This window comes from Balaenoptera borealis, assembly GCF_965194805.1.
Source record: "Balaenoptera borealis genome assembly, chromosome: 4".
Lineage (NCBI taxonomy): Eukaryota > Metazoa > Chordata > Mammalia > Artiodactyla > Balaenopteridae > Balaenoptera > Balaenoptera borealis.
This window is the reverse complement of record NC_138861.1, coordinates 126,364,474-126,374,491: the sequence shown is the minus strand read 5'-3', so window position 1 is coordinate 126,374,491 and position 10,018 is coordinate 126,364,474. Positions and strand designations below refer to the sequence as shown.

Sequence of the window (10,018 nt, the reverse complement as noted above, 5' to 3'; positions counted from 1 at the left end):
CACACAGTATATCCCACTTCCCATAATTTTAATCTTATAAATACTCTGCGGAGTGCACTAATAATGTACTTCTGGAATAAAAATCCTTATCAGAAAATTTAATTTGTGAAATTTGAAATTTCTTTTTGAAATTTTAAATTTATAATTTGGTTTATGGGTCATTTTGAGGATCTGATTTGGGCTAAGAAAATCCTGCTTCATAAAACTTCACATGTTTGTCATGCTCTTTCAGGATGTTGGCAAATTCCCCAGAGTGCCTATATCCAAATGGAGAACAACTGGAACTTAAGTTTTAGAACTTCTATATGGAATGTCATCATTCAAATAAAAAAGATAAATAGGTAGATAAGAATATGATAGGGGCTTCCCTGGTGGCGCAGTGGTTGAGAATCTGCCTGCCAATTAATAAATAAATTAATTAATTTAAAAAAAAAGATAAACAGATGATTAATAGATGTCAGTGCCTGTCATTTTCATTCTTTTTTTAAAAGGTTTCACATTATTTATTTATTTATTTATGGCTGTGTTGGGTCTTCGTTTCTGCGCGAGGGCTTTCTCTAGTTGCGGCAAGCGGGGGCCACTCTTCATCGCGGTGCGCGGGCCTCTCACTAGCGCGGCCTCCCCCGCTGCGGAGCACAGGCTCCAGACGCGCAGGCTCAGTAATTGTGGCTCACGGGCCTAGTTGCTCCGCGGCATGTGGGATCTTCCCAGACCAGGGCTCGAACCCGTGTGCCCTGCATTAGCAGGCAGATTCTCAACCACTGCGCCACCAGGGAAGCCCCATTTTCATTCTTTATGGTATTTTAACATCCTAATCTGGCTTTGTTAATCAGTTAGTGAGATCTAGGGATAATGAGGACAAAATAGTTGGTTTTTATATTTTTAAGGAGATTGAATATATAAAGGCCATGAAATGCATTCTATATCATAGGTGAACTATCTAGTTATAAGAAATTTTTTGAAAGTGAATGACTAAGGCAAAGAACAAACACTCCTAATTAGAAAATCAATTCAATGGATATGGTGAGTAAAATCAAGTAAATTATTATTGTCTATTATTTTAGAATCTAAAAAGCTCTGAAAGTAAAAAGTTTTTTTGGAAGTGACAAACTTTGGCTATACAATCTGAATTGAATTCTAGTGAACCTATATATAATCATTATTTTACACTTTTTCTTCCCATTCCCTTCTGAGAGTATACATATTTTATGTAAATTTTACCTTTTTGAAATCCGAAAAAAAAGCTTCTGAAATACATCTGGCACTTTAACAAGGATCACTGAATCAAACTAAGAAAAATACATTGAATTATAGATTTTTTTTTTATATTTCCACTTTTCACTGTTTTGTTTCTCAGCACTTTCTCCTTTTCCGTTGCAGAGAAAGGGCAACCTGGTGTCATAGTGTCATTACCTGCTGAAGATCAGGATCTCTGCGTATTCCTGAGAACTTACTGTCCTCTAAGCAAAGGCAATAGTCAGATTTGCAGTCATGATTATTTATGCTTTTTATCAGCTTCCTTAATTTTATTAAACTCAGAGTCCTCATTTGGTAATAAAAATTAATATATTTCACACATCATGGGTTATTAGAATTAGAGTAAGCAAACATTTCTAAAGTATGTAAATACTTAGTACATTTCTATTTGTATTCAAGTCTGTAACTACACAGGGAATCTGGAAGATGTTAATAGAGTAACATCTGTGAAAATATCCTTGTTTCTATTAACCATTTATAATTAATAAATTATTAATAAAATCTGACCATTAATAATTAACATGTGCAGAATCAAAATTGGTTTATTCTTCATTGGAATGACAATAACAGTAACAAAACAATGGCAGTGATAATAATAATAACTATAATAATTACAGTAAATACTCAACAGTACTTACTCTTTACCTGGTGTTTTTCTAAGCATTTTATACAGCTTAACTAATTTAACTTCTCTGGACAGCCTTATGCATTAGATACCATTATAAATAATTTACCTTTTTTTTTTTTTTTTACAGAACAGGAAACTGAGTCACACATGAAAATAATGTGCTGAAAGTCACACACCAAGTAAATGACAGAGTAGGTGCCCTTAACTATTGTGCTATATGGTTGCTACTGGAAGTCAATTATGTCTGGATATGCTTTATGTGAAGAGCAGCACAGCATTTTAGGGAATAATTTCTCCTATTAGAACACTAATTTCTCACTAAAATACTATTGTATAGTCAATATTTTTATTTTCCATGATTAGTTGATGGCTGGTAAGCAGTTTTGTTGTGCGGTGCCAAACTGCATTTTTTCACTCTGGCAGATAAGAACCACACACTTATGCTGCATTAATATGGTTTTATATTAGCACTTTATAAACTCCAAATATTACATACAGTTTTTTAAAAATGCTAATGGCCTTGTTAATTAAAATTCAATGTCTATTTTCAAATTTCTCTTTGAACCTGGGGCAATTTTTTTCATTCTTCTATGTCTCATGAAACCATAATAATTACTGATAGAGTCATGGTTTGAAGTTTAGGGTATCCTTTCAGAAAAAAAAGTTGAACATAGTTTAAAGGCTAGAGCTTACATAAAATTGCCTCATTATCACTGTGTTTCTGCACAATATGTGCTGAAAAACAATGCAATCCAACTTGCCTAATTACCTTTAAGACACTGAGCAACTTGATAGGAACAGCAGACAGAGCTGCCTGCAATTCCCAGAGTATCCAAACAAGTACATGTGGAATTTGATCATGCAAAGTGCTTTTGAGTAGGTAAAACAGCAAACCATTGTTCTCTTACGGTAATTCTCTATTCCTAGAGGTATTCCCCACTCATCATTCCACTCCTTTTAATGCTCTGCTGCACTTTCTGTTTTGCTTTGTTTTGTATTCCCAGCTGCTACTCAGTTCTTGGCTCTGACAGCTGGATTATGAGTGGTATTTGAGGTTAATTAAATCAATGATGAATTTTAAATAGAGGTACAAAATTAGGGCAGCAAGACCTAGGAGAAAAGTCAAACTTACTGAGAGTAGTCAAGGGGAAACCAAGTATAATGCCCCAGTTAGAGGAGCAGTGCCTGTTGGAACTGTTAGAGTCTATTCAAGGAAGTAAATGCCTATCTTAAATGGAGAATCCATCACTTATCATACCATCTAGACAGAATGATACTGGGGTAGTGTCATTGTTTGGACCACACAAAGTATTAAAAAAATACTGGTGTGATTTCTGAACTTTCGTTTAGAAAGTTTTAACACACTATTTAATATATTCCCACTCTGCAGTCAGCTGTATGTCTGTGGAATTGACAATAACTACAATTCAAGTGAGGGCTTCTACTTCCAGGCACGAGTAAGGGACTAAAACCCCAGAGGAAACACATAGAAAGCTACACAAAATACACAAAATATCTCTTTTCAGAAAAAGGACAAAAGGCAGAGCAGGACAGTGATTCCTACATTAACAGAAAACAATAAGGTTAACCCTACAATCACTGTGACTTTCCAAAACATGCTGCACAGAGGAAACTAAACAGAGCCAAGTGATTTTGTAGAGTTAAGGAACAAGAGGTAGTTCCAGGATGCTGAGTCAGCTGAAATCTGTGGGGAAGAGCACTGGAGAGGAAGAAGCTAGGCAGAGAAGGAGCTCAAGAAACCTCTAGAGTAAAATATTGACTATTGTCACACAGGCCTAGGGTGAAATTACAGAGGGCAAGAAAAGAATGGCAAGGGATATGAAACAGCTGATATATACCTAGCAGACTCTAAAATTCCATCTAGCACAAATGGAGAGTTCTCACTGAAGGATTGTGATATTCAGTAGAGACTCAAGCAGGGGCACCACCTTGGTAGTAGGGTTAATCTAGCCTTTAGTGAAAGTTCAATGAGCCCTGTATTAACAAGGATTGAAAACGAGCCTCAAATATTCACCTGATTCACAAGGAACTTAAATGATTGCTCAACCAAGTCCAATACCCCATTTCATGGTGTGAATGTTTAAATTATTTCTCTTACATCAGTCAGATATAAAGACAAGATAATAAGATGAGGAAGGGGTAGGACCATTGTCCAGAAGAGGAGACTGTGTTATCCTTATAATGTATGGGGAAGGGAGCTACTAAAGAACTGTTGCAGGAAAATTATAATGTATCCCTTGGACTTTTGCAGTCATGGCTTTAGAGTGTAATCAGTTGTCACACTTGTAAGATTATCTACAGAAATTTATAAGTGTCCCTATGGACAATAAGAAAAGATAGATTCTTGGAATATCCTGGGTTGGTGTTTGCCATGTGAGGCCAACTATGGGAGATACAGGCAAAAGGTTAAAAGTTTGATTATAGATATAGGATTCTGGGAGAGTCGTTTATGTTGCCTGTAACTCAGTTTTTTCATTTCATTTCATTTATTAAAGGAGATGGTTTTTCCTAACGATTCTGTACAATTTAAGCATTTTTATGATTTATCTATCTGTTTTATTACAACAAGATGAATTTTAGTTATTGGCTAGAAATGAGAAATTTTACAGAGACTGTTAGATACTATTAGGTTTGTTCAATTTCTCTATTTACACTGAAAAAAATTATAGTATAAATGTGAACCTAAATTCCTTGAGAGAGTTTAAATAAGGGTTTTAGAAAGAGTCTAAAATATTTACTCTGCTAAAATATGACCACAGATTCTGAAATCTGTTTGTTATATTCTGAAGAATAAAGAAAGCCTGAGAAGAAACAAAGATAATAATGGTAGTTGGAATCCAGACTTGAAATAGAAGCTCTGATACTAAGCATAGGACTGAGCCCATGGTAAATATTATGCTTCTATATCAGGCAGTTAATTTTTTTCAATTTTTTAATAAGCAAGTATGCTTATTGATAAATGCAACAGGTGCTTCCTTAGGACTATTCAAATATGATATACGGCTAAAAGGGTTTATGATGCAATATTCATGATTTTATTGCGAAGATAAAATAGCTTGAATACCAACTGAAAAAAGAAGAAAAGATATAGTAGCCCAATGAAGCACTTCAAGATTAAAAGTGTAATAGGTCTGTGATGGCATTTAAATATAAAAGGTCATGCCTTGCTTCCAGCTCTTCTTTTAATTTTAAAATATCTGGCTTAATGAAAATCTTTAATAAGGTTATAATGTTACCTTTCCTCTCTGGAATGAGATGTATATGATTTTTCATGGGTCTATTATTCAAATGACAATGATGCTATTTGGTTGGCTACATAGTATAGATACTATTTTCCCAAGTATTATGGAGATATTTTTTCTAAGATGTCATGGACAAATAAAGATGCAGAAATAAATACCTTTTTTTCCATACCATAAAGTAAAGTTTATATTTCTGAATTTAGAAAACATTCATTTTATATCTGAGGCTATGTAGGTTTATTAAATCAAAGATCAAAAACATTTACATAGTTGAATCAAAATTCTTAACATATAATTAGTTCTATTTTTTAAATTTCATATTATTTTTATTAAAAGAATAATAGAAGTGAATGGTAAAAAATTAGTACAAAGTTGCTTCTGTATTTCTATGACTTTTGTGTCCCTCCATCCTCTGTTCTCTATTCAAGTGATTCAAATATATGCACCTCAAGAGACATGGCTGAGAACTATGCTTGGTTCTGAGGAGAGAATAAGAAGTAAAACTAAGTTTCTTTGCTAAAGAATATCATGATCTAGTGTTTTTATTTGTTTCTGGGTTCCTATCTGTAAACCTACATGCCAATGGATGAGGGGACAATTAAAAAACCAAGCCAAAACAGAGGCTAAAATGCAGGGCATTTCAATCAAAGTACAGCAGACAGGAGTTTGATTCTAAATGCCAGGGAAATCTTTGTGTTGGATGTCACATTTCAATGCAAAGTTGAATCAGGAATAAGACATCTTTAGGCTGAGCAAGGTGGGAAGGATTAAATAATGGGGTGAGCAATAGTAGAGATGTGAAAAAGTACAGTATCTTCAGGGGACTAAGGGCAGTTTACAAACAATATTTGAGGCAAGAATTGGCTATGATACTAGAAAAAATTAAGTAGATTCAAATTATGAAAGGTCTCAAATTATTTTGAGAATTTGAGGTCTAAGGAATTTGAGGTCTATTTTCTAAGTAGTTGAGAACCATAGGGGATATTTAAGAAGGTAAATGACAAAATCAGATCTGTGTTAGAGAGCAAAATTCTGATGAAAATATGAAGAATGAACTGGAGAAAGAAAAACAGTGACCTGGGAATTAAGTGAAAATACTATTGCAATAATTCCCATAGGATAAAATGATTGAGAAGTAATTGAAGTGAGAATAGAATATTAAAGGAAAAAGATCCAATGTTATTTGTTTGAAAGTTAATTCAAGTTTGTAACTGAAATGACCACGTCAATATAAAGACATTCATACACCTGTTGCTTATAAATGTATGCTCTACTGTAAGTCATATTTTAGAATCTAATTTCAAGTGTTTACAATTTACTGTCAATTGACTGTATATCAACAATACATTGTTTTGTTGAGTTTTGAATGTGTGATAAGATAAAAATAGTGCCTGTGATACATACTTCAAAAACATATAGATATTAATAGTTATTTATTGTAGATTAAAATAAATTTATGGCTTATTTGTAATATTTTATATATTAAAAATCCTGCTTGCAATTATGTGTGTCTTCTACCTTAACATGCGTCAGTCTAGCAGCTGAAATCAGCAATACATATATTTAGCTTTTCTTTTCATGTTTACTGTTGAAAACTTAGTTTTTAGCTGAAAATATACACCTGTTAAAATCCAGGATTTAGCACACTTCTTGTCTGCAAATGGTCGCATGGCCTCTTAATGCAGATGACATTTCCTCTGCACTTTGTCCCTTTGTTTTGTACATGCTGAGGTTCAGTGCTGATAGCAAAGCCAAATACCATCTGTCAGGACCCAGGGGAGTTTGTCATTATTCACTGCTTCCTCATGGTGTAAGGTCAATACTACAACAAGGTATGATTGAATAAATATTCAAGAGGAAGATAAATTGTCTCAAAGTAGGAACTACTGGCAGTCAACACAATCAGTAACAAAAGAGCAGGGAAGCAACCTCAAGAGGCTGTGTTGCCACTAGGGACTGATTCCTTTGGGGTGCTGAGAAGTCTCAACTGAAGAGTAGCATTTGTTATAAGTGGCATTATTTACTAGTATCTTTCCAGATGTAGTTCATAGTTTCTCAAACGTGCTTATTTCAGCATAGGTGGAAAATTATATTTAAAAATTAGGACAAATAAAAAGAATATTTGTCTTTTGCCATATGTGATGCTCGCTATAAGTTTAGGGTATAATCAATAGAATGTTGGCTTAGGAGATAATTAATTCTAAATAGAACAAAGTTAAATGTTAAAGGCTTCCACTCAGGAAATAAGGTAAAACATGACTTAAACTATAATAAATATCATTTTCTTTGTCCCAAACTGAATAATTTATTACAATAGTTTAGGACAGCTTCTAAGAGAGAATAATGAAATCTACCTGATATTTTAAAAATACAGTGTGCTAAATATTGTATATTAAAAAAATCTCATATTTTCTTCACTCTTTCTTAACTTTTTCCTTCAGCAGAGTTAGTTTACCTGGTTCAGCCACATTAATTTCACTTTTCAGGGCCAAATGTTAAGTGCCTATTTTCTTTCACTTTATTCTATATGTAATTGGTCATTTTCACTTCAGTGAGAAATGGTTTAATGGAAGTGAACAACAGTGTAGTTGTAGTGCCTCTACAATCATCTTGGGCTGCATTTTCTGGTAAGTGTTATAGAGGCTAAAGGCTTTTAGGATAGGAGTTGTACACAATATGACATCTCTTTATTTATAACATTGCAAACGTGCTATAGCTATGTGTGTATTTTTGTTGGTACATGCCTATCAACAAACCAATCTTGAGTATTTAAAGTCAAATATTAAATTGTGTTTGCTCTCTTTGACATAAATCACAGTAATATCTTTTCTGACCCACCTCCTAAAATAATGAAAACAAAAACAGTAATAAACAAATGGGACATAATTAAACTTAAAAGCCTCTGCACAGCAAAGGAAAACATCAACAAAACAAAACCAAAAAAACAACACATAGAATGGGGGAAATTATTTGCAAAGTGACCTACAAAGGATTAATCTCCAAAATATACAAACATCTCATGTAGCTCTAGGTCAAAAAAAACAACCCAATCAAAAAATGGGCAGAAGATCTAAATAGACATTTGTCCAAAGACGACATACAGATGGCCAAAGAGCACATGAAAAGATGCTCAACATCATTAATTATCAGAGAAATGCAAATCAAAACTATAATGAGGTACCACCTCACACCAGTCAGAATGGCCATCATCAAAAAGTCTACAAACAATAAATGCTGGAGATGGTGTGGAAGAAAGGGGAATCCTCCTACCCTGTTGGTGGGAATGTAAATTGGTACAACCACTATGGAGAACAGTATGGAAGTTCCATATGACTCAACAATCCCACTCCTGGACATATATCCAGAGAAAACCATAATCTGAAAGGATACATGCACCCCAGTGCTCATTACAGCACTATTTATGATAGCCAAGACATGGAAGCAACCTAAACGTCCATCAACAGAGGAATGGATAAAGAAGATGTGGTACATATATAAATTGAATATTACTCAGCCATCAAAAAAGAATAAAATAATGCCATTTGCAGCAGCATGGATGGACCTAGAGATTATCATACTAAGTGAAGTAAGTCAGAAAGAGAAAGACAAATATGTGATACCACTCATATGTGGAATCTAATTTTAAAAAAAGATACAAATGAACTTATTTACAAAACAGAAACAGACTCACAGACTAAGAAAACAAACTTATGGTTACCAAAGGAGAAAGGTGGGGGGAAGAATAAATCAGGAGCTTGGGATGAACATGCACACACTACTATATATAAGATGGATAACAAACAAGGACCTGCTGTATAGCACAGGGAACTCTATTCAATAGTCTGTGATAACCTATATGAGAAAAGAATCTAAAAAAGAATGAATATATGTATATGTATAACTGAATCACTTTGCTGTATACCTGAAACTAACACAACACTGTAAGTCAACTATACTCCAATAAAAAAATAAAAAAAAAAAAGGCTGCCATAGGGTTTGGTTCAGTACTTTGAAATTTGAAAATATCATTTGCAGCTATTGTGACCAGAACTTTGTTGACCCAGCAAACCCCATGGGAGAGAACTTCAAGGAGAAATGCCTTCAGAATCAAGAATAAAACTGAGCTTTTGGAGAAAAAATAAAAAAAGAACTTTCACTGACTGTCTTACACTAGTAAGAGACACAATGTCAATTCTAACCAAAGTTACTACACGATGTCAATCATGTCAAATATCTCTGCTTTGTATTATAGATATAACATAATTTTCATAAAATGTATTAGATTCTTATAATTCCAATAAATTGAAATATAAATTTTAAAAGATAAACATTCAGCTTCATTCTCACAATGTGAGATAAATGCAGATTCCTCTTCATGCATATCTTATTTCCTTGGATGACCTAAGCCACATATATTTATGAGTCCACAAAATCCCAGTACTTTCTTAGAATTCACTGCCATGTTATTATTTAGACATTGCTCTGTTTAGAATGATAAAATGTTTGTAATGGAGTTAGGAAATATAATGATTAAGAGCAGAGGCTCTGGACTAATGAAGTTTAAACCATAGCTTTAAACCATATTAGCTGTGTGTTTGTGTATATAGATTACATGATCTCTTTAGTTTAACTTTTCTCATTAATAAAATAGAAATAATATTACTAATTACTCCATTGTGTTATTTTAAGGCTTAACAGTATTTCTCAATGTCAGCTTTTGATACAGCACCTAGCACAAAGAAAGTGCACTCTCCTCCCCAAAAATGTAATAAAAATACAATGAGCTCTGAATCACTGGACTGGTTTGGTTGGATTAAAAAAAAATGCAAGCTTTGATTTACTTAATCAAAGGTTAATTCTGAAATATAGT

At 33.6% G+C, this 10,018-nt stretch overlaps 1 long non-coding RNA gene across 1 annotated transcript; it reads left to right on the top strand.

The window, feature by feature from the left end:
• Positions 1–426: 426 nt before the first annotated feature.
• Positions 427–9,150, top strand: LOC309627633. The gene is made up of 2 exons (XR_014243876.1): positions 427–460; positions 774–9,150. It is a non-coding gene; the product is annotated as an uncharacterized lncRNA (long non-coding RNA).
• Positions 9,151–10,018: the final 868 nt, after the last annotated feature.